Here is a 24,485-nt window from a genome sequence, read left to right on the forward strand (position 1 = left end):
TCATCTGAATGCAGCCCCCATGATTGAGTCCTGGTGGCTTTATAAGAAAGGGGAGACAGACACTCATGTACTCCCTATCTCTTGCCATGTGATACCCTGTACCACCTTGGGACTATGACAGCAAGAAGGCCATCCCCAGATATAGTGGCTGGAGCTTCCAGAACTGTGAACTTACTGAGGCTCTGTGCTAGGCCCTGGAAGATACTAATAGACAATACCCTATTCCCATTCTGAAAGAGTGTAGGTCTAGTGGGTAAGTGAGATGATGTCACATCCACCTGTTTTCTATATAAAGTGACCCAGCCTCAGGCATGTCATTATAGTAATAGAAATGGGCTAATACGTGGATTTTTTTTTTTTTTTGAGCAGTCATACTATTTTTACAGCAACGATATGGACTTTTTAGGATAGCAAAAGACTGATGGGTTTCAACAGTCTTAATTCTCCTTTTATTACCGATTATCTGCATTGCTCACCGCTCCTAAGTTGTAGCCACACTGCTTCTTGCCCATTCCTTGAAGGTGGAATTCAGCTGAGCCTAGGACTAGAGAAGCTCACTAAAGTTCTGGGGATGGCATGTGTGCAAGCTTCTAAGGGGTCTTTTGAACCCACTTACTATTTTTCTTGGACATGAAATTAAGGTCCTGTGAGGACAAACATCTTTTGTTTATCTCAGTGGGGACACTGATAGACAAATTTCCCCCTGATCTTTTGTTGAATCTAAAAGAACCAGCAAGCGTGATTCTAAACAAAGAGGGACTTTTCACAAAGAATCTTTCAAGGGCATAATTATCAAATAGAAACTTTCAACAAAGAGCCCTTTCGAGATTGCAAAATCCCCCTCTCCTTACCATGGGAAGCAAGCCTCTCTGGAGGGGACCTATTGGCCTCGCCTTACTTTTGCTAAAGGGTCATAATTGTAGTTGGTTGATGTTCTCTTGACTCACCTCGGAAGGAAAAAGTATTTTCATGCCAGCATCAGGCTCTCTCCAGCCCCAGGAGGGGCTTTTCTGAGAACATTTCCTTACAGAATCTACTTGTCACCAGCGGTGCTTTGAAAACCGTTAAGTGGCCATGCAGTTCTTGGCTCTTCTTTTCCACCTCTTTGAAAACTTTTCCCAATAAAGTTATTTCAACATGACCCGAGTTAAAAAGAACTTGCCACAGTCTCCTAAAGCAACCCCTATAAGAAATCATTTCTGTGTGCACTGGGCAGCCCTGAACCTCCCCAGTGCCTTCAATTCCAGGGTCTAGCTGGAGAGCACATCTCCATACATGTGAGTCCTGTCACTGAAACTCGATGTCACATTGATGAAGAAAACCCCGCATGCGCCTTCTGCTGATGCCGGTTATCTGCCCTGACATGGTGCCTGCAGTATGGGCCTCTCTGATTTCTGCCCTCCTCACTCATGACCTTACAAGAATGCAGACCTCCATGGGACTCTACTTAATTAAGCCCCAGTCTTTCCCTGGGGTGGCAGGAGGGAATAGAATGCAAATGAAATGTTCCTTTAGCATATTCTAATCACACCTGTTCAAACTCTAGGCTCTGGATGGTCTATAGCAACAGAAGTGTGTGTGATTAAAAAAAAAATGCCTAACTGTATAATATGTTCATTATATCTCAGTGAAGCTATGAAAAAATTAATGACGACTGATACTGAGGACCAGGATCTGGATGACACATTTGCTCTACTCAGAGCTCCCTCAATTTGTCTTCCTAACAGTCTCTACCATGTAAATCCTATTATTATCAGCCTTCCCTAATGAGGTGACAGAATCAGAGATGCACATCTTGGCCCTGTGCCCATTAGTACACCTCAAAACTCACCTTCAGTGTTGGATTTGGCAAGAGGCTTGCAAAAGCTTCTAAGCTCCCTATTCTAACCCCCTAAACTCTGTTCCAGCAAATGCAATGTACCATTCCCTGTCCCCAAGTTCATCTCTTTTCCCCACCCACCTGGCTGCTCCATTATGTGTCCCCAAAATGAGTTGGGATAAAAAGAGCTTCTATTTGACAAGAGTCCATGGAGCCTCAGTAAGTCCTGATGTTACTTTCAGAAGCAGATGCGCCTGGCTTCTCGCTTCCATTCCACTATCTTCCTTTTCAACCAGTTCTCCCTTGAACAAAATTGCTCCAAGATTGCAGATGAGCAGCTGTGTTTTGGGTACAGGAGTTTTACCATCTTGCTGACAGCTGAGTTTTCTCTGGGGACATCAGCGAACCCAAAGCACCCTGCTGTTTTCTGCGCTCCTTATTTTCCTGTAAGCTTTGGTTGGTTTCCTCTTGTGACCATAAACGAATCAGAAAGAGAACTGTTTTCCAGTTATTCCTTATTATCTCAAAGCAGATGTTCAAGGTGACGCTCAGGATCACTTATCCAAAATACAGAAGGGCATTCGTGTCCTGATGGAGAAGACTTTCAGAATTATATTTATGCAGTGGAGGGCAGGTGACATCAGTATGCAAAGCTTCCTAGGTATTGGGTAGCAGGTACTATGTCTCTTGCATTGTCACTAAATGTGACACCTGTCTAGCTCTCTTGCCTTTCAAAAGACAGACTAAATACAACAGCTAACAGAGCATTCTGAGGCCCTTTAGGTAAAGATTATTCAGATTCAGTGGCCTTGCATTTCCATTGAAATCTGTGATATTAAGATTCCTTATCAGATGCTAGGCCAACCTACTCTCTATTCAAAAGTTGTGTTGGAGAAGTATTGCAGAAAACAATAATTGGAGATCTCTTCAAGTCATGAGATGATGGGATATCAGCCAGCCATGCGTTTCTAGTAAGGAGCATGAATATGGAATCATTTGTAACTCTCAGAAAATGGTCTCTCTCTCTCTCTCTCTCTCTCTCTCTCTCTCTCTCTCTCTCTCTCTCTCTCTCATGAGTGTGCACATGCTCTCGCTCTTGCTGTCTCTCTTCTTCCATTCATTTGGTAAATATTTTTTCAACACTTTCCATGTAGCTGGCAACATGTGTGCATATATAAAAAAATAGGTGGTATGATATTATAAGTAGAATGTATTTCAATGTGCTAATGCTTAGTAGGGAGACTAACTCATCTCAATTTGCCTGCAAATTTCCTGATTTTATCATTAAAACCTCGTGTCCAGGAACCTGCTCATTCCTGGGAATACAAGACGGTTGCTCACCCTGAATGCCCAGAAGTGGCTGCTCTAGAAGATGTGATGAAATAATGATGTCCTTGCATGATAGAATTCCCGTGCATGTGACAGCCAGCTATGCAGAAAGACATGGGCACGTTGGATTGGTGACTCACATCCTCCAAGTAGCTATTGGCATCATTATTTTACAAAATGATGAACCACTCTTGGTAAAATTCCAAGCAAAACAGAGTACAATCTTCCCTCGATTTATATGGTACTTGCTTTGCTAGAAAACTCAGCATATATTAAAATGTGCAGAAACACTTGAAGTTTAAATATAAAATATGATTTAGATTTTATACACAGATGCTTATTAACATCTTTCCACTTCGATGAATATCTGGGGAGACATTTGAAAGCCATGGGAAGCGAGGGACAATTCTTTGTGGGGTGAAATTGCCCGGTACACTACAAAATATTGACCATCCCTTGACCTTACCTTCCAAATTTAGCCAGTGATGTTCTCCAATCATGACAAAAAACACCTGCAAAGATTTCCAAACTCTCTCCTAGAAGTCAGTGCTGCCCTCATGGGAAATCACTTTACTCAATATTTGAGCAATAAGTATTTAAGAAGGGGAAGGACAGCTGCATTCTTCCTCTGTCCCTATTTTCCTTTTTCTTTTGCCCTCTCCCTCCTTTCCCTCCTTGATCAATTAGAAATTGTTGAAATCCTCTCCGTGTGCAACATCCTGCAAAGCCCTTGGGAAAGTCTGCCATCTTTATCTGCAGAGAGCTTAAAGAGTGGTAGAAAATACAGAACCAATCAACAGGATCAGCTCAAAAATGACCCATGGCAGTAAATTAAGATTATCTGCTCAGCTCCAAATGTGGCTGGATTGATTGGGTGTTCCTCCCCTGGCTCTTAAATGAGGTTCTACTTCTTATCTTCTATCGATCATAACATCAGCCCAGTGCTTCCAAACTCTTCTTTGTACTCTGCTCTGGCAACAGAAGAGGGGGACAGAGGTAAGTCCCACACCTCCCCGAGTGGAAGAGTTTCCTGGGACACCTCGAATTTGCCTCTGCCCAGTCATACCCATCGGCAAGAGTTTGGGTGTGGCACGGTGATGGGAAACAAGACAGAAATAAGACAGAAACTAGTGACTGGAGAGAGACCAGTAAGAAATTAATTTAAAAAACACAGTGAGAACTTGATCAGATGCATAATAGTCATAAGCAATGTTATTACTACTGCTTTTATACTTTGCTGAGTTGATTGGGGGCCTCCTCAGAATCGATTTCGTATTGTTGGAAGAAGGACTCCTAACATGATTATGTCCATCGCCTTTTACTCAGAGGGAGTTTCCAGAACTGAATCTGAGTGCAGCCTTCGATTGTGTTGGCAGGACCAGAATAGGGGATGGCCCTCAGGCAGCGACAGCGAGTGCTTACTGTGGAGAGGCCCATAGAAGAAGCAGGACACACCCCAGCCCTAGAAATAGGGAAGGATTTACAGAGGAGAGGCTTACGGGGGCCCTTCCTGAGAAGTGATCCAGAGCACGGGCCCCACACGGGCTGCAGGGGCTTCAATACTAAGTCGGCCTCATCAGCACCCAGGCACTTTCTGCAGTGTGTATTTGGCAGAGAAGAGACTTGAACAGAGGCCTGAAAAATGGACTCTGATAAACGTCCACTCACAGGCCCTAAGGGCCTGTTGAAGCCATGCCAAGGAGTCCGGGCTGGAAGCCATCACCAGGAGAGGGTCTGACATCCTTTTTTGAGTTCATTAATAATAGTGTGACTTCTAATTAATGAAACTTGCAGTTCCTGGGACATGGCTTTACAGGAAGATTGACTTGGCCTTGGTACAAGAGGGAGAAAAAGATGTGTGTCAGAGGCAAGGATGGGGAGACTGGAACCACACCAGCTAGAGAGGAGGAGGGGACGATGCCGAGGTGTTGGGGATGGAAGGACTCCGACTTGTGGTCAGAGGAGCCTGTGTTTGAATCCCGCTGTAGCCCTTTGCAGCTGTGTGCCCCGGGGCAATAACTTTCTCAACTTGTTTCCTCATCTGTACAAATGGGGACTAAGGTCTGTGCCCTTAGAGATCTAGAGGCAAAAATTGCATAGATCATATATGTAGAGCAGCTGTTCCCAGGAAATGTTCCAAAAATACTATGGCCTTTTAGTCCTTCATTCCCTCCCCCAAAAGAATTCTTAATTACAATGTGTAATTGATGAAATTCAAGGCTGTAGAATGTGCTTCCTAAAAATGGTGAATCTAAGAAGAAATCAGGTGTGTGGGCTTTTGACCTGTCAACTCTGAGTGACAATCTATTTGAAATGTCTGGTACAGGGTTAGGGATATCGGACTGGAACTGAGGCAGGGTTTGATGGGAGTGAGTGGCACAGGGAACATGGCTTCAGAGAGTCCCCAACAAAGAAGTGAACACTCTGCTCAAGAAGTGACAAGATGGAGCAGAGGCTGGGTTCTCTGTGTTCAACTTACTAATTGGTCACCACATTTTAGCAAACAGTGTGTTTAATCCCATCCAGTGGGACATTTCTAGGTGTTCCTTCAAGATCTGGGCAACTCTCCAATTTCTCATCTGCAGGGTACCCCTCAAAGCCCCGTGATGACAAGAGAGAAACTAAGATCAGACACATCTCTGGTATCTAGAGTAGGCAGGGCTGTGCCGATGTGTGCAGGCAGGTGGAATTGAAGACTGAGGCTTTTTGTTCCTTGATTCTTAACCAAAGCAGTTCCCGATGTTAGACCCAGAGCTCCCTGTTGCTTCCCACCCAGATAGAATTAAAATTATCCAGGAAAAAAAAAAAAAAAAAAAAAACGCCTAGTAATGAAGTCTGGGTCACTCCCCATCTGTCTCACTAAATGCCACTTGGAACCAGTGCCTTTTCATTTGACAATAAAATCAATGAATGAAATATCACAGGGTTGAAAGCGATGCCGTACGGAATTCATTATGGGCAGCGCTGTGTTCCAGAGGACGGAGAGCCTTGGCCCTCTGCACTTTACTTTCCCGTAACATCAACACATCTACTTAATGAAACTTGAACCTTCTGTTAATCCTTCACCTGTTTGCTTTTGAACTTGAATCTCTTGAACAAAATTTGAGAGGCCTTCTCTTTGGATTCTGGCTCTTTGTGAATGAGCTGTCGTTTTTAAAAAATGAAATATGTAACAGGTTAAGGAAAAAGGAACTAGTTAACGGGAAAATGGTGCATGAGATTAGAGGACTTTTGCTGATGATCACTGGGTCCCTCTTGGCAACAGCTTTTCCTTTGGATGGTCCTTTTCCTTTGAGGAATACCTCAACACCAAGCTCACTGAGTTGAAGGTCACAGTTTTTGCAGATTCAGAGACAGCCACAGAGTTCATGACCAAAGAATGGGGCCTGGAGAAGAAAGGGAGTCCCCAATTTTTTCCATGGAGTTAATGCCTGCCCCTTAGATAATGGATCATTGAAACAACAGTGTTACTTCTTTAGAAATGTTGAAAAAACAGCATCAAAATGAAAGAACCAACTCTTAAGCTATGGGTATGCAGAATGAGGAGAACAGAGAAAAACCAGGGGAGAGTAAAGCCAGGGCTGGCCATTCTGCTACCCTTTCTGCAAGAAAGTATTCATTGCATAGGAAGGTGGGCATTTGATTTGCATAAGGAGATCACAAGGACAAAGAGAAACATCTGAGATCACAGGTAAAATATAGTGCATTTAAAGAATAACCTTCCTTTTGTGTATAGGTATCAGTTCAACAAATATTTACTGAGCACTTATTATAATCCAGATATTGCTGGGTCCTAGAAATAGTCAACAAGTCTAGGCTTCCCCAAGAGCTTATGTTCAAGTGTGAGAGGCAAAAGGACAAGAATACACACACATGTGCATACATACGTATATACATACATATATATACATACATCTATACATACATATATAATATATACATTAAATATGTATATATATACATTATAAATGTATATACATCTCTCTGTCTCTCTCTCTCTCCCTCCCTCTCCCTCCCTCCCTCCCCCCTTCCCTTCATTGGTGATTACCAATAGTTTTCCAAAATGGTTGTTCTAATTTTTACCCCACCTGATGATAAAGATTTCTCATTGCCACCCATCTTTAGCCCCGTTTACCCATGATTGTTTTACTTTTTAAAATCATCACTTTACAGTTGGTGATGACTGATGCCTAACTGGAAAAATAATTTGCATTTTTCCATTACTAATGAGATTACACCTTTTAATGTGTTTATTGCCTAGTTGGATTTTCTGTTCTAAGAAACACTCATTTATAACTTTTTCTCATTTTTCTATTGAGTTGCCCATCTTTGCGTTGATTTGAAGCCACTCTTTGTATTACTCTGGACACTAAGCCTTTGCTAATTTTATACGACTGTAAATATATCTCTCAGTTTACTGCATGTTTTTCCAGTACACTGAAGTTGTAAATTGTCATGTAGTTGAATTTATCCTTTATTTTCTTTATGGTTTACAAGCAGTTGTGTTTAGGAAAATAACCCACAACCTGGAGTCATAAAAATGCTCTCCATATGTTATCCTACATTTTTGAAAACTTTGCCTTTTATATTTAACTCCTTCATTCATAGGAAATTGATTCATATATAAAGTCTTGATAACATGTATTTATTTTTTGTATAATAATTACCATGGTGTGAATATATGCCATGGGTCAGTTTGTATATTCCTGTATCAATACCACATTATTGCTGACTTTATAATAAGTGTTGGTAGCTGGGAATGCTATTTCCATCACTTGTTCTCTCCCTTCTTTACACTTAAAAATTGAACTAGAAAAGAAATATAATAAAAACTCAAAAAAAGAATTTGTGGTACTTATTAACTATTTAAAATAAGTTTTTTTCAGTCAAGTTCCATGAGTGTGCGTATACACATACATATTATAATCTTGATTTTATCTATCTATCTTGATTTTATTTTATCTTTGACTGTCTATAAACCAATTTGATGAGAATTTTGATATTTATAAAAATGAAGCTTCTGATATATAAGCGTGATTTGTTAGTGTTTTATTTGTTCTTTATTAATATCATCCAATAATAGCTTACAATAATTTTCATAAAATATTGCATATCTTCTATATGTATCTTTGGATCTCTAATATATTTTTGCCATTAAAAATGTATTATTGTGTATTTTTTAACCAATTGATGGTACATGCAGAGGATTCATTTTTGTATAATGATATTGTTTCCAGCAACCATGTAAACTCCCAATGTAATTCTAATAATGTCTAAGTAGGCTTCTCTGTGTTATCATGCAGACTACCTCTTATAAGCTGGGCACCCTGATGCATATCATAATCCCAGAGACTCAGGGGCTTAGGCAGGATGATTTCAAGTTCAAGGCCATCCTCAGCACTTACTGAGACCCTGTCTCAAACTAAAAAATAAAAAGGGCTGGGGATGGAGCTCAGTGTTAGAGCACCCCTGGGTTCAACCTGCAGTGCCAACAAAAGAAGACTACCTCTTATGACGTGTATTACTTTGAAGTTTCTTTTACTTATTATTAATGCAGACACGCCAAATTTCCTTTGATTTATATTTGCCTTTTATGTCTTTACTATCTTTTATTTTAAAATTATTAAAAGACATGTAGATGAATTTTTTAAATTTTTCATATGAAAATTAGAAGCAGCTTCTGTTTACTAATGACAGTTATTATGGGGTTGGTGTCATTTCTACCATTGATACCATGCCTTCTATATGTCCTTTCTTGATCTCTTTATTTCTTCTTTCTTGCCATGTTTGGATTGAATATAGATTTGTATTTCTTTTTTTATTAGTTGCTCAAGACAATGCAAAAATCTTGACATATCATACATTTGATTCAAATGGGATATGAACTCTCATTTTTTCACGTGTACAGATTGCAGGATCACATTGGTTATATAGCCACGTTTATACATACAGCAATACTAGTGTCTGTTGTTATTCTGCTGCTTGTATTTCTTATTCTAATTTTAGCCTATACTAGATGGAAAGTTATGTAATAGGAATCTTAACATGCTCTTTTTACTTAAAATCTGAAATTAGTATCTTCACTCTCTTACTATAGTAAGTATCTCCACCAAAATAATATACTTATTATTCAATGGATAATAAGTATTTTATTTTGTTTTTCTTCTGGTTTTATTAATTAGGTAGCATTGTTGATTTTCAGTCGGTGCCTTTTAAAATTGTTACCTATTCATTTGCTGTTTTCTAGTCTCACTGTTCTTTCTCACCTTTTAGAAATTACTTCTGGGAAATTTTCCTCTTCCTTAAGTATATCTTTTAAAATGTCCCTTAGTAAGTGTCTGTTGCTAATAAGATCTGGTTTTGATTCTCTGAAAAATGTCTTTATTTTGCCATCCTGATGCATGCTTTCCTTGGCTCTGTAATTCTGGATTGACAGTTATTTTCTCTCTTCCTGGGTGTAATTCCACTCTCTTAAGGCTTACATTGTTTCTGCGGAGAAATCAGCTGACAGTCATTTTTCATTTCTGCAACTTTCTTCTTGATGCCTTTTCAAATATACCTGGTCATTTTTTTTACAGTGTTCTTTCTTTTGTTGCACTTTTTTATATTCTCTATAGTTATCTATTCATGCATAATAAATTACAATAAAACTTAATGGCTTAAAACAAGTCATTTATTATGTCTCAGGGTTTCTGTTCCACAGAAATTCAGGAGGGACTCTGCTAGGCATTTCTAATTTGTGGTCTGTCCTGCAGCTGTAGTCGTATGTCAGTTGGGGCTGCACGATTGGTTTTATGGAGGGTGCACTCACACCACTGCAACTGGGTGGTCGCTGTAGGTGAAGGGCTTTCAGTCTGCCCTGCACAGTGTGTTTCCAGGTATCCTCACAGGATGGAGACTGGCTTCTCCCAAAGTGAGCAAATGGAGCGGGAGGGAGGGCAGGAGAAAGAGAGAGAATGCACTAGGCAGAGGTCATACCCTTATTCAAAAGTCACTTAGCATCATTCCTATCCCATTCAATTTATTAGAAATGAGTGACTGAAACAATTCAATCAATGGGAAGGAGACTCTACCTTTTAAAGTGGAAGGAGCAAAGGAATTTGGAGACATATTTTAGGGCCACATTCTGTGTCCTCTTATTTCTTTAAACATATTGAACACATTTTCCTTATGTTCCAATTAATCCTCTTTGGGAGTCTTAATTCTTCATGCTATTTCTGCAGTGCTGTTTCCTAGTCGGTTTTCTGCTGCTGCTGTGAACTCACCCTCCCTGGAAATTTATTTGTAGGAATTCTTCACATTCAGGTTTTAAAAAACAGTGCTCCAGAATGGATTTATACGTGCTTCTGCCAAGTGCTAGGGTTCACAGTGGTTTTCACATTGACAATCCACAATAAATTCTGGCCCCCAGACTACAGGAGGATGGGCCTTGAGCCAGGCAGTTCCAGTGCCTGCCTGTGCCTTCCAGCAGATGCAAGGCCAAGGCACAGAGCTTCCTGTGCTCTTCTGCAGGACTCCCTCTTCTCCACCAAGGCCGTGACTTTGGAGACTCTGACTTTATCTTTGTTCACCAAGGTGTTCTTGCACAGTCCTGGTCCTGTCTCCTTTTCCCAATTGGTTAAAACCAATGCTTGATATTTCTTGAGATAGATAGGAAGGCTCCCAGCCTAGGCACTACCTTCAATCTGCCTACCTCTCAGAATTTGTACTGTCTTCTATTTCTTCATTGATTCTGAGACTTTACCTCATGTTCTATACACTCACCTGTTCCTTTAACATGCATACATCCATACTTTTTTTAAAAAAAAATACACAGTTTTAAGTTTGTTTATTTGTTTTGTTTTGTTTTGGTTTTCATGACAAGGTTCTGGTTTTCAAGTTTTATTGTCTTCTATATTGCCAGACACAGAGGTACCTAGGAAACTCTTTAAAAATAATTCCCTGGTCCATCTCAGTGTTAGGAAATTTGCACATTAGCATCTCCTGAGATGGGGGCCAGGTACATATATTTTTTTTTAAAGCCTCCTAAAGGATCCCAATGCCCGCTACTGCTGAGAGCTAATTATTATAATGAAGACATGGTCCAGAAGCAGTGGAAACTCAGCAGGAGAGCTTAATTCAGCCTATGAAGGCGGGGAAGGCTGGATAGAGGAGGAAATTGCATTTTACTCTTTTTAGACATTCCCTCTCATCCTCTGGCTGCTATAGTTAGCTTTATGTTATGTATGCACCTCCACTTCAGCATCACACCCCATGTTTGAAGGCCCCTGGGAGTGGCCAGAATGGCCATCTCTTCACTGTGTGTGTAGCTTGGGCCTACTTTGCAGTATGGGGCTCCCAGCATTGCTGATGCCCATCCACGCATCTACCCATCACTTGGGCTCACAAGCATCGTGGACTAGCTTCAAGAGTGCATTGTTCTCTAGTGCCATTGTGGGGTATGTGGTTGGCACGTGCCTCATAAGATATGAGGGGAATCTAGCCAGGAAGGTTCTATGACAGAGACAACTGTGAGAAGTCAGATCCCATTCTTGCATGACCCTGAACTATATCAAACCCTGTGATGTGAAAAGAACTTTATTTGACTTCACCCTTCACTTGCTCGTAAAGGACTTTCACTGAGGATGACATCCATGAGCCTCATTGAAAGGAGATGAGCTGTGACATCTGGAGTCATGTGGACCTGGTTTGATCCCAGCTCCACGGCGTCTCAGCAGCTTCTCCACAAGCAGGGGACTTCAAGTTCTCTGCAGATGTTTCCCTTTTCTATTAAATGGAAGGTTATATTTTCTATCTTCTCAGGTTTATTTAGAAGATGAAAGTGAAACAATGTGTCTTAAATGCCCTGTTCACTACACCTGGTGTCTAGTAGACACTTCTGTTTATTATCTTTGCTATGTGGTGCTTTAAAACCCCAAGGAGTGGGTCATCCGGCCCGCGTCCGGGCTCTCTCCGTGCGCTTTGGGGACTTTACCTTGGTGCGGACGCGCCCTGCGCCCGAATTCCCGCGCGGCATCTGGGTGGTGGAGATCTTGGACCTCCGTGAACCAAAACTGAGTTGGAGCTACCAGGTGCTGCCTGTGCCATGGACTCTGAGGTCAGCAATGGTTCAGACCTCAGGAATGAGTACATCACAAACTTGCTGGTGCTTGACTTCCTCCAAAGCTTCTCTGACTGTAAGTTTCACCAAGAGCTGAGAACTCTGGGCCAGGAACTACCTGTGCGAACTTACCTGGAGGGGGAACATGAAGATGAGCTGCAGACTGATGGCAACCGTGCCAGTCTCTTCATGGGAAGAATAGAGGCACATTCTGAAAGTCAAGAAGAAGTTATACAGAACATTGCCCGGCATCTTGCCCAAGTCAGGGATGAAATGGACCGTAGCATCCAGTCAGAACTGGTGAATGAACTGGTGGCACATTTTATGAATGCTGGACTGTCAGAGGAAGACAGAAGCAACTGCCTGGATGCCACCCTGAAAGCAGCAATGCAGACTTACCCTAAACATGGAGAACGAGAAGACCATGCTGATTATGACCATGCTATTGGCCAAAAAGGTGGCCAATCATACACCATCCTTACTCCATGATGTGTTTCGTGCAACAGTCAACTTTATTAACCAGAACCTATTTGCCTACGTGCAGGACTTAGTCAGAAATGAGATGGACTGAATAGATGACTGCAGAAGCACAACAGGCTAAATTTGACGTTGTGACAGCAGTGTAGCTGCCTCCAGAGAGGAGCCATGACCACGTAAATAGACATCTTAGAAAAGAGAGGCCCGGAGAAGAGCTCTTTCTCCCTGATTTCAGGATATTTTCAGCTGGTGACCCATTTAGAAATTTCTACATTGATGTATTTTGGACGAAAAAGTCAACTTGCCCACCTTTGAGTGGGTCTCATCTGCCATCTCCTACATGTGTACCTTGTGCCTTTATCTCAACAGCTTACAGGTTCCCATTTGAAAATTACATTGAAAAATAAGTTGTAAGGCAGAAGGGAAAACATACTTAGTGATTTTTGATTTTTTTTTAATTGCTGTTTATTAAGAAGGAGAACTGCACATACCCCATACATATTTAAATTTCTGCTAAAAGCAGGGCACATTATGTTTCCAAGAGAGTGATAAATATAATCTGTGTGAAATCCCAGCCAAATGGCTCAGAGGTTCTGGACCAAGGTGCTATTCCCAGACCATGGCAAACTCTGGCCTCAACACAGATGTTTAGTTTGATTTCCTTGTGGATTTGGTTTTTGTTTGTTTGTTTTGTTTTTGTTTTTAATATTTTTATCTGTAGATGGACACAATATCTTTATTTTTTTTTTATGTGGTGTGGCAATTTGAACTCAGTGCCTGACACATGCTAGGCAAGCGCTCTACTACTGAGCCACAACCCCAGCCCGATTTCCTTGAGTCAAGAGAATTATTTAAAAGGTATCATGACAATATGAGGGCCCATGTAAACCTCTGTGTCCAAAATCAAGCAGCTAAATATATTTTTCCTCTTTCCAAGAAGTCAAGGCTTTGATAACATTTGGAAGCTCATGGAATGCCAGATGTCCTATTAATAAACTTATCATAATTGTTTTCAGCCCCAACCCCCACTGAGTTCATCCAAGCATGGAATCTGCCTCAGGACAGAACAGGCCTCTAGGCATAAAAGACAAACACTGTTAGATTTATCAGTTATGCAGGTGAAGTGCTTCCCCTTCTGAGAGACAGGGTCCAAATAAATACAGGTAACTCCAACTCACTCAGGTAGAACCTTTCCTTTATGGAAGGAAAAGCTTCAGGTTAGCAGTGGTTCAGAATGGGCCTTTCACACCTGGAAGCCACGGTCTAGGTTCCAGTCTGGAAGTGTGGCGATGTGTGTTGGGCCCACATCACTTGTGCAGTAAAGTCCTATGTCTGCAAATGTAATGCTTTGGTCTGGATGTGGTGGTGCACACCTGGAATCCCAGCTCTTCTGGAGGGTGAAACAGGAGGATCAGAAGTTCAAGATCAGCCTATGCAACGTAGTGAGACCCTGTCTCAAAATAAATGAATAGGACTGGGATTGCAGCTCAGTGGTACAGCACCCCTGGCTTCAATCCCCACAACCTGGAAAAAACAACAACAAAAAAATGAACAAACAAAACAATGTGATTACTTGGGGGAGGCTTATGGACAAGAGCACAGAGGGACTAATACACAGTTTCTTCTTAACCAGAAACATTTTTTTCTGTTCCTTAAGAGTTTAAATTTGCTTTTGGAAACTACATGAGTTTGAATTCATCAGAAAAGAAAAATCTCCTATTTTGGTCAGCATTCAGCACACACCACCCTAGGGCTGGGTATGTAGTGTGACCAAAAGGTTACAAATACTCAAAGCAAACAGATACAGCCTGCAGTATGAAGGCCACCATTTGAAATAAATCTTTAAGTGATGCTATTAAAAAAAAAAAAAAAAACCCAAGGAGTAAGTAGGTATGGGGCCAGGATTATCGTGATATTTTGGTTTGGTTTGGTTTGGGTTTTTTTGCCTTTAGCAAACTTGAGGTCCCCTTATCTCTACATACAAGTCAAGATTAGACTTCTATAGCCACAGGTTGAGCCTCGTCTTCCTTTTTGAATTCAGTTTCTTTTAACGATAGTGATAACTCGAAGCTCACCTATTGGACAAGCTTGTAGCGTCAGGCACCACGTCCGACCCTTTACCAATGTGACCCGTTCTCCTTATAACAAACTGCAAGTCAGTTTTATCAGCCCCATTTGAAACAGAGCAGCCCAAACTCAGAAGGCAAGGATTCTACAAGATTATACCTGTGGCCAGTGGCCAAGATGAGTCACTGAACCAGGATCATGTGTTTGGGTAAGTGGCCGCCTTTCTGAACCATGCACTTCTTTCCCACAATCGCTTCTCAGCCTGGCCTGATGCTGCCTCAGCTTAAGTGGCCTGCGACCTCCTACCTTGCCTCTACATTCTTACCTGTCCTTGAAGAGCCAAGACAAACACACCTGTCTTTTGAGGTCTTCCTCTGGCCCCGTCAGTTGCCAAGAATTATCTTTTGCAAGATGATTCATAAGTGTCTCCTGTGCTTGCTTCTCTGCAGTGTTTTCGAGGTCATTATGTCTTACTTACTTTTTATTTAGCAGGAATCATCCATTATGCTTAATAGATATCGATTAAGTATTTTTTGAGTTAATAACAATTACATGCAGAAAGGTTGTTATTAAGTTTATTTTTAAATACGTTTGTTCTTAAATCTTTAGCAATGCCAGACAAGTGCCTGCCTTCCATTAGTGAAGGAAAAAAGTTGACACACATTGGCCCTAGTGCCTAGCTCTGGTGATAGCTACAGAAGTTGTCAAATTGCAAATGTCCAGGTCAGAGAGCTACTGCACAGCCCGGTTTTGTGAGCTGCAGAATCTTATTCTCCTTGAACAGATCTCCTGTTCCCAGTCCAGGTCTTTGTCTATGCCCCCTACTGAACGTCTTCATTCACACCTGGCACATTCTTCCAAAGCTGCAGAAGGTGACCGAGTGGCATGTTGAGTTCTATTAGCTCAGAGCTGTGGTTGCCTCCACGATCAAGCTCTTTAAAACGATTCATCATGAGGAGACTTACACTTAAGATACTGGGTCACCATCAGTCAAAACTTGCATAAGTGAAATGGAATTAGACTCTCTTGGGAGCTAAAAGGTTGCATTTCTAACAGGTTCTGCCATTTCTGTGATATCTTTCATCCAGTGACACTTCAAGAGAAAGTTAATTGAAATGGAAAAGATCAAGAACAAAGGCAAAAAGCGAAAAGGGCTTTATAAGATGCTTAGGATTGTTCCACACTTTGACGAGACATGGATGTGGAAGCCACAGGCATACCAAAAACTTTGTTTCAAAACTATTAAGATGATGATATGGATGATGATATGTCCAAAGTCGGCCTGTCTCTACGAAAAATTCAGTGCACCCCAAATAGGCAGTATTGATTCATCAAATAAGGTAGGACAGAGTCCTGTGTCTGTGGGAAACTTGGGGTCCCCAGGGGACTGGTGATCATGTTGAGGTCTTAAGCAGCTTTGAAATAATTGACTGTGGGATCCTGGAGTCAGAATTCAAAAGTGCTTTTGGAATCATTTCATAGGAATGTCTTGTTTCCCTAAAGTGCAGATTCAGGACTCCAAACAACTGGGCCTGGCCCAGAGTACAGGTTTCTCATTGCTTGTTTCTGTTCCTGTCCTGGAGATGGGCATCTCTCCTCCTTTTGAAGACTCTGAAATGCTCTTCTGTCATTTTCCACCTCGTGTCCCTACTGGCTACCTCTTCACTCTCAAGTGGCCTTGAGGCCTGAATCAGGAATAGCCGTCATCCCAGGGGGACGTCCTCTGCCACTCACTGCTAGACTGGTGACCATTTCCAGATGGGGTCCGTGGCCACAGCGCTTGTGTGTGGCCATCTCCCCTGGACAGGTGCACCAGGGCTGCCCTCGTCCTTTCCTGGAGGCCTCAGCACTGGGCCCCTCTGTTCATCTGCCATTCTCTTCTCAGCTGGCCCTCCTCTGAGCAAGAGGTACTTGCCCTTTCTCTTGAAGTGCCACCTCAGTTTTGCTTCCCGAAGCCCTGCTTGTGTGGGGACCACTGGCCGCTGCACCCCGTCCTCTCTGCCCCTTCATCTGCTTTCTTCCCAGGATCTTCTGTGGCCACTTGTGTTTTATCCTGTATCTGTTTGTGATCTCGATCTCCACTAGAATGAAAGTGCTCATGAGACAGACACTTAGTTTTTTGAGTGTTTTTTGTCGTTTTTTACAACTCAGAGCCTGGAACAGTGCTTGGCATCTAGTTAACACTCCACAAATACCTGCTGGATGGACAGGTGTGTGGATGGATGGGCACGTGCATGGATGGGCGCATGCATGAAGGGGCGTGTGGACGGATAGATGGATGGGTGGGTAACAAGTGATGAACAAATGAATGGATGGATTTCTGTTGGAGCTCCAGCTCTGGCTCTTTGTTAAGGATATTTCTGCAGCTGAGCGGTCAATCTTTGCTTAGTGGTTCCCACAGGCCATTGTATTCCCGCTTTGGCTCCCCCTCACTGCCGCCCACCCCCATCTCTGCGACTTTGCCGGACAGAATTGTTTTCTACCCTAAACTTGGACTCCCCATTTAGTCTCCATCAGAAAGGACATCAAACTATTAAAAGGCCAAGTGTCGTGCATTGTTATTGTTGGTTTGACGCCACTTGACTGTGGGTGACCTAAGGCCACACCAGGGGAGGACTCTTTGCTGCCGTAGGTGTGTTGCCATTGGTTTACAAAGGGAGCTTTCTCTCCAAGGAGGACAGCAGAGAGCAGGCTTGTAGAGAGTGTGGTCAGCGGGCTCCCTCTGGACGGGCCTTGCTACAGAACCCAGCTCTTGACCCCAGTGGTTAGTGTATTGGAGTGCTTGCCTGTGGACCTTTGGGTCCTGAAGGAAGCCAGGTCTAGATACACACCCATTCTAGCTCTTCATTTCTAGAGATTACTGATTCTTTTTCTAGGTGTGATATTTTAACCATATAAAGACCCTCTGTACACAGTGTCCTGAGTCAGCCCTGTTAGCACACCTGTGTTAGAACACACCATTCAACCCACCTGTGTGGTGGTGTGCACTGTGGCCCTTGGGAAGCACGCTGTTCCTGGGGAGAAGGATAGCCTGTCTGTGGTCATGTCTCCCAGGGTCCCTCCTAGAGCCTAGTACTGGAGCTTTCCATGAACAGTGAGGCCCAGCTTTTCTCCACACCTTGGCTAACCTCTTGATGAGATGAATACATGTGCAGTAAAAGCAATTAAGTATCTACTACTTAAAGACCCAGAAATGCTGGCTAATAATATTACTCCATCAGAATTCAACAATATTTGACAATTTACATCTCATTTTGCTCTCAATATATTAGACATAGGGTGAATCTTATTATTAATCATTATAAAGAAATAAAAACTAAGTTTAAACATCAAGCAGTTGGGTGCAGGTTGCAGTTAGTAATTGGAAAAGCCAGAATTTAAAATACTGGCCTCATAATCCTGCAAATAAGGACCTTCTCTGCAACCCCAATAGGAAAAATGCAAAGTTTGCTCTCCTTGACCATTGCTGGTAAGGCAGAGGAGTGCCTGCGAGTAGAGTTCTGGAAGATGCCAACACATTGTGTTTTTAAAAAAGAGAGATCCAAAAAGCACAGATAGAGGTGTACTGGACAGAGTCCAGCTTCGCTTCCCTGACGGAGGCCGCGCTCTGAGGTGATGGCAGCCACGCGCTCTGGGACTCAGTGTGATAAAAGCAGCCTTGGAAGGAAGCCCAGCAGCTCGGCATTCCTTTTTTAGTTTTTCCCATTTCCAAAGACCAACGATCACAGGAGGAAGAAGAGAAAAATCGTTATTTGAGATTGAGCAGGCGTTTTTAAGCCACAAATTAAGTTTCAGGCCCACCCAGGGAAGTCTTGAGGGTAGGGTGGGAGCCTTGTTCTTGGATCTTGGCAGATGCTCATTATCTGGACCTATGTTGGATGGCAGACTCCTCTCTGAGTCTCAGGGCTTCCTTTGCTGTTCTCCTGAGGTGCCCTGGGGCAGGATGTGCTCTCCTCTCAGTGCCCTGGGATTACTGCTTCAGGAAATTAAACTCTCTGCTCCCCAGTGGGTAACGAGAACTTTCCAAAGGGTCTTTTCTGCAGCCCCAAGTGGGATTAAAGGGCGGAACAGGGGGGTGGTCAAATGTGCCCTTCTCCTCATCGTGCCTATGTCCCTGGACCCCTCCCCATATTGGCACCACTGTAGCCCTTTCCCAGGAGAGAGAAACATTTCCATTTCAGATGATTTCTAACCCTGAATGGATGGAGACTTCTACAGCACGGTGCTGGGACTACAAGACTCCGCTCCAGGCCTCCTAGCCCCTTGGCCTTGACCAGAGATTTTACTTCTCCAGACCTCAGCTTCTTTTCTGGAGGTTAGAAATCAGGGCAGTGCCTGCCTCCTGGGGGCCCTCGAGGCATTTCTGAGATGGTTCATGGACAGCGCCTATTCCAAGGCCTGGGCCAGGGACTCACAGAGAGCCACCTGCCCTGGGAAGCCCGGTCCCCTCCAGGGAAGCCGTCCACACGTACAAGAACACCTGTGAGATTGTCCAGCAGGAGGGGACACTGAGAAACTCATCATGGGCATAGGATTAAGAAAACTCACAGTGAGTTTGGAAGGGAGCATTGAGGTCACCATGTTCCTGTCTGCTCTGTGGACAGTCCCCGCCTCCTTCTGCAGTACCTGACAGGTGACACCTACCCAGAAAGATCCCCAAGCCGGAATGCATCAGACTCCATGAGGCTATTGTTAAAGATGAAACTGCCAGGCTACTCAGATAGTCTCTGCTTCAGTGAGATTTGAGGTGAGACCTGGAAGATGGCATCCAGGCTCTGGGAGAAGCTCTCTGGAGAATCGGTCCAGAAGGACAGAGACTGGGTCTGTCTTCATCACTACTGTGTCCCTGGTGGTTGGCACAGAGCCTCATGCAGAGAAGGGACTCAGCATGTCCTGCTGGATGAGGGCAGAATCCTGCAGCCTCTTCTAGAATCATCCAGTGTTTGGAAGCTTCTCCTCAGAAAGGCAGCTCCTGTGTGTTCTGGTGACCTCTCCGGGCTCTGTCTGGCCTGCTCATCGTAAGCAAAATCTAATCTTCTTTTCATCTTCACTCACTCAGCCTCTCTGAGGGACACGGAATCTAATTCCTCTCAGAGGGATTAGGTCTCATTCACCGACGTCAGCAAGGGGGGATGCTTTTTCTCCATGGAAAATCAGGGCTGGCAGAGGTCTAAGGTGGGGTGGGGTTGCTTCCTTACCAATGGAAACCCAGGCTCCCTCCCGGGGACATGCTGTATAAACCAGGGTACATGAACCTAGTTGAGAGTCCCACTGCAGCCTGTGACACAGTAGCCATCAGCCTCTCACACATGAGGGAAGTGGAGAACTCCAAGCTGGCTCAGAAGTTCCTGTGCTGTGCATGACCACTGGACTTTGAACCAGGCAAGAATTAGCGCTAATATTCAAAGAAAGAAGCGGCCGCCACATTTGAGAAGCAGAGACGAAAGGAAGCCTGAGCTCAAAGTCAGAGTCAGAGTCCTCGTAGTTCCATGGACCCCGGGTCCCTAAACCCCTCCCTGCCCTCATCGGCTGCATCTGTGGAAGTAGAAGTTTCCAGAGTCATGACTAAAACCTTCGAAACTCCTCTAGGTGTCTGTTACCCCAGAGTGCATTGAGCTGCAGCTGAATTGTCCAAGTAGGAGCTGTGAGACAGGCGAGTTCAGAAATGGTCCCTTTCAATCTATTCAGGGTTGTTTAAATGCCCTTTTGTGTGCATCTTCTCAGGAGATGTTTTATTATTCTGCACCGACTAGCCAGGGCACCTGGGGCTGTGTAGCAGCTCTTTCAGGATGTTTAGTAAATGGCGATATGATACTCTATGTTTTTCTTATTATAGACATCCCTCGCTCAGACACGCACTGAATGGTGTGTTTAAAGGCTTTTCTAGTTGAAAATAGCTTATTAGAATAAATATGAGGTTGGGAGGGCATTGGTGGGTCTCGGTGAGACTCAGGACAGCTTGTGGTTTTAATATTTTAATATTCGCTTGGTTTTATTAGCACAGTTGTTTTGATAGGCAGCCTTTCTCTATACCCAGGAACTTTCCTGGGGGTGGAACAAAGGAGACAGCTCTTTAGGCGTCCTACAGATGAGGCAGGAGCTGCCTATCTCTGGCGTAGTACTGGACAGGGCAGCTGACACACCACCACTTCCCTTCCATTGAGATAGAGCCCACCAGTTACTGATGGGCTGGGCGGTGGGTTGGGCAAAAGATTCACCTTTCCTTCATTCATTCATCCACGCTATACTGGACTCCAGGAGCATTTAAGCACTTTTTGGTGCAGGCGGGGAGGGGGGGTACTGGGGATTGAACTTGGGGGCACTTTACCACTGAGCCACATCCCCAACCCTGTTTTATATTTTATTTAGAGACAGGGTCTCACTGAGTTGCTTAGAACTTCCTGCCTCAACCTCCTGAGCTGCTGAGATTACAAGCACATTTAAGCATTTTAATCAAGAAGGCAAACCATCCAGTGTATACTTTCAAAATATTTCTGTGGCTCAGTAAGCAGAATGGAATGGTGAAGAGCTACCCAGAGGGGAAGGTGACTGGGGACATCTGCTAAGGGACCCCAGAAAGGGAGAGAAAAAGGACATGGCTGAGCAGGGGAGGGGATGAATTCCAGAAATACTCATAGGTAAAATCCGAGGATCTGGTTGTAGGTGGGTGTGAAGAATGGGAAGAGAGTGGTGTCAAGATGGATTCAAAGTCTTTGGGCTCCACAGGCAAGTCAGACCTCGGTGCGCCATTCAGCAGGCCAGGCAGGGCTCAGAGAGCCGAAGAGGACATGATTCTGAATTTGGTCCTGCTTAGGTCAAATTGAAAATCACTGTGAAACGGCCAAAAGGAAACAGTGAGCCCACAGAAGCCTTTAAGAACAAGAGGGTAGGAAACGAAGCCTGGGCTTGGGGTGCAGATTGGCAATTACCTTCCAATTGGTGCTCTCTGAATGAAGCCACTGCAGCAGATTCCGCCGTCCATGGATGAAATGTAGAGCAAGAAGGAAGGGAACCAAGCTCTGGAGTCCGTGTTCACCGGGAGGAAGGGGACGTAGAGAGGGGAGCCCCAGGAAGGAGGCCGGCAGGAATGTTCCCAGGGACATTGGCATCACAGAAGCTAAAGACTCAGAAAGGCAGAGTGGAGTATGGACAGGGGACAGCAGGGCAGGGAAGGGGACAGTGAGGCTGAAGTTTGCATAGTCCAGTTTACACGGCTAACCTTAGCTCCTGAATAGGAAAACGTAGACAGTGTGAACAGTGACAATCCAAAGAGGAAAAGAAGGTCTTGAGCATCTACCATGAGCCAGGTGCTCTGCATGTATTATCCTATTTGATCTGCATATTCATTTCAGAGGTGAGGAGAGGTTTGATTCTTAGCCTTTTGTAAAGAAACTCAGAGTTAGAGTGGTTGTCTCCTAGTCACAGACCTGGGGCTGCAGCCTGTCCTGCCTGAGTTTAAACCCCATCCTTCGGTTCCTGCCTTCTCCCACCCAATGAACCAGCTCCGCCTGACCTTCCCACACCAGTTGCTCCAGGTGGGAGCAGCATCCTCTGCCTCCTGAACAGCAGGAGCCCTGCCTTGAGCCAAAACCTGCAGAAGGAAGGAGAGAGGGGAGTTCCCGGCCTGCAGCCATCCGGCTGGTGACACCGACACCAGGGCCCCGCAGAATACCGGGCTTGTTCTCCTGTCTGGCTGTTAGTGGTGATGTATGAATAAGCAGCGGAGACGGCTTCATTTTCATAAGTTAACTTGTGCCGAGAGTAAGGGAGACAGAGAGCAGCGCAGTCAATCATAACCACAGGGCCAGCTCGGGAAACAATGACAAAGCCTTTTCTGTTAGTCACGGTGTTTTATTGTAATGACTCCTAAGGAGACGAGGTGGGAGGTGCACAATGCTGAGCCGGTCCTCGCACGGTGGCACCCAGGGCATCTCCCCAGGAATCCCCGAGGTTTCCTTCCTAACGGGATGGCAGGCTGAGGATGTGCAAGATCAAGGTTGAGCCTTTGGACTCGGGTCTCTGGAGATCAGGATTTGGATGCCACCAGGCCCATGAGCTTGGATGGCTGTCTCATCTGTACTGTGACAAGGGAGCAGAGGGGACCTCGATGCTGGATGTCTGCTGCACGGCACCCTTACCAGAAAAGCTGTGGGGAAGTTGGGAGCTTGGAGGTCTGCACGGGAGGGTGAGGAGTCATACATGGAACCGAGCGGAGGACTAGGGATTCTGAGGGTCATGCTAACTGCAAGTGAACACGACTCCAGCCTCCAGGCATTCATTGGTAGTGGTTTGAAAAAGCAAAGAACACAGCTTCACTTTCACAAATTAACTTGTGCCTGGAGGAAAAACAACTGCAACTAATTCCGGCCCTATGTACCCTTATCAACTCCACTTTACAAAGGAATGAAGAAACAGACACAGACAGGTTAAATAGCATACCCAGAGACATGCAGCTAGTAAGCGGAGGAGCCAGGATTCAAACCTGGTAGTCTGAACATGACATTCATTTTCTTCACTATTTTGTTGTGTTCAAGAAGTATAGCACTGGAGACCACCCCCCTCCTGAATATTGCTGGTTTATAGGCTGGATTTAGACACCACTTGAGTTTATCTTGTGCCAGTGACGCACAGGTGAACCTGACCTTTGAGGAAGGCAGACAGAGCTTCCAGACCTCTCCATCAGTTATTCCCAAACTTTGACACTCATCTAAATTACCCATGGGTTTGGGTTTTTAGTGCCAATTACTAACTAGTCTCAGGATCAGAATTCATGTTCATGAGTGTTGGGGTCTATAGGAATGAATATAGGGCGCTAAACCCACGCTCACATATACAGATACCGCCCAACTTAGAGGAGCAAGAGCAAAATGTCACCATATTTATTGAAATATGGTGAAACTGGAAGACTCGGCCATGCATCCACAATGGATCCTCCTAAACCCAGAGCCCAGAGTTGCACTTCCCCCAACCCCTCCTGGGACATGCCGAGCATGCTGAGGTCCTCACAGGAGGAAACCTGCCCTATAAACCCACATGATGGAAGAGCAGATTGATGGCAAGCTCTCTGCAACTCTCCAGCTCCCAGAAGAAGGGATGGAAGAGGAAGCGAAGCTGTATAACTTTTCTGAAGTTCACCAGTCAGGCAGCCTCATCCGCACCAATGGGGAGAGAAGGGTTCAGCAGCAGAGGCCAGGAAATCCCCCCTCCAGAAACTAGAGAATCCAAGGAAGCAACCTCCTGATAACTACTAACCTCTAGGTTGTGGCCCTGACTGGTTCTGAACAGAGCCTCCGTTCTTTCTGAAGCACGTGGCCTCCAAACCACACTTGGAGAAACAAAGCTTTGCCATGGCCTAATTGGGCTGGGTGACCGCCAAAGAAAGCTGCATGGCTAGGGGCTCGCTGGCTTTCAGAAGCTGGCCGGTTAGCTTGGACAATGATATTTATAAATAGCGACCAGTTATGTCTGCTTAATGTGTTCCACCCAGTACCGTAAGCACTCAACACATTGGAACAGACATAAGTTATACAGCAGGCAGAGAGAGGTTAGGGGGTTTCCTCAAGGCTGCACAGCAAGCAAAATGTCAGAGCGAGAATGGGAAACAAAGTCTGACCCCGGACTCTGCACCCCTGGCCCCCAGCCGGGCTGCTCCTCGGGTCCTCTGTCCACAGATACCTCTGCCTGGGGGAGGCA

The 24,485-nt window shown here is 44.3% G+C and overlaps 1 protein-coding gene and 1 pseudogene across 1 annotated transcript in view; both read left to right on the top strand.

Moving 5' to 3' along the window:
* Window positions 1–24,485, top strand: part of LOC144252242 (xylosyl- and glucuronyltransferase LARGE1-like) — a gene marked incomplete at both ends in the record, with an annotated part of 172,437 nt that overhangs the window by 110,194 nt on the left and 37,758 nt on the right. The gene's annotated exons all lie outside the window — the stretch shown is intronic.
* Window positions 12,184–13,320, top strand: LOC144252243 (BH3-interacting domain death agonist pseudogene; annotated as a pseudogene).

The sequence above is a fragment of the Urocitellus parryii genome, unplaced genomic scaffold (assembly GCF_045843805.1).
Source record: "Urocitellus parryii isolate mUroPar1 unplaced genomic scaffold, mUroPar1.hap1 Scaffold_379, whole genome shotgun sequence".
Taxonomy (NCBI): Eukaryota; Metazoa; Chordata; class Mammalia; order Rodentia; family Sciuridae; genus Urocitellus; species Urocitellus parryii.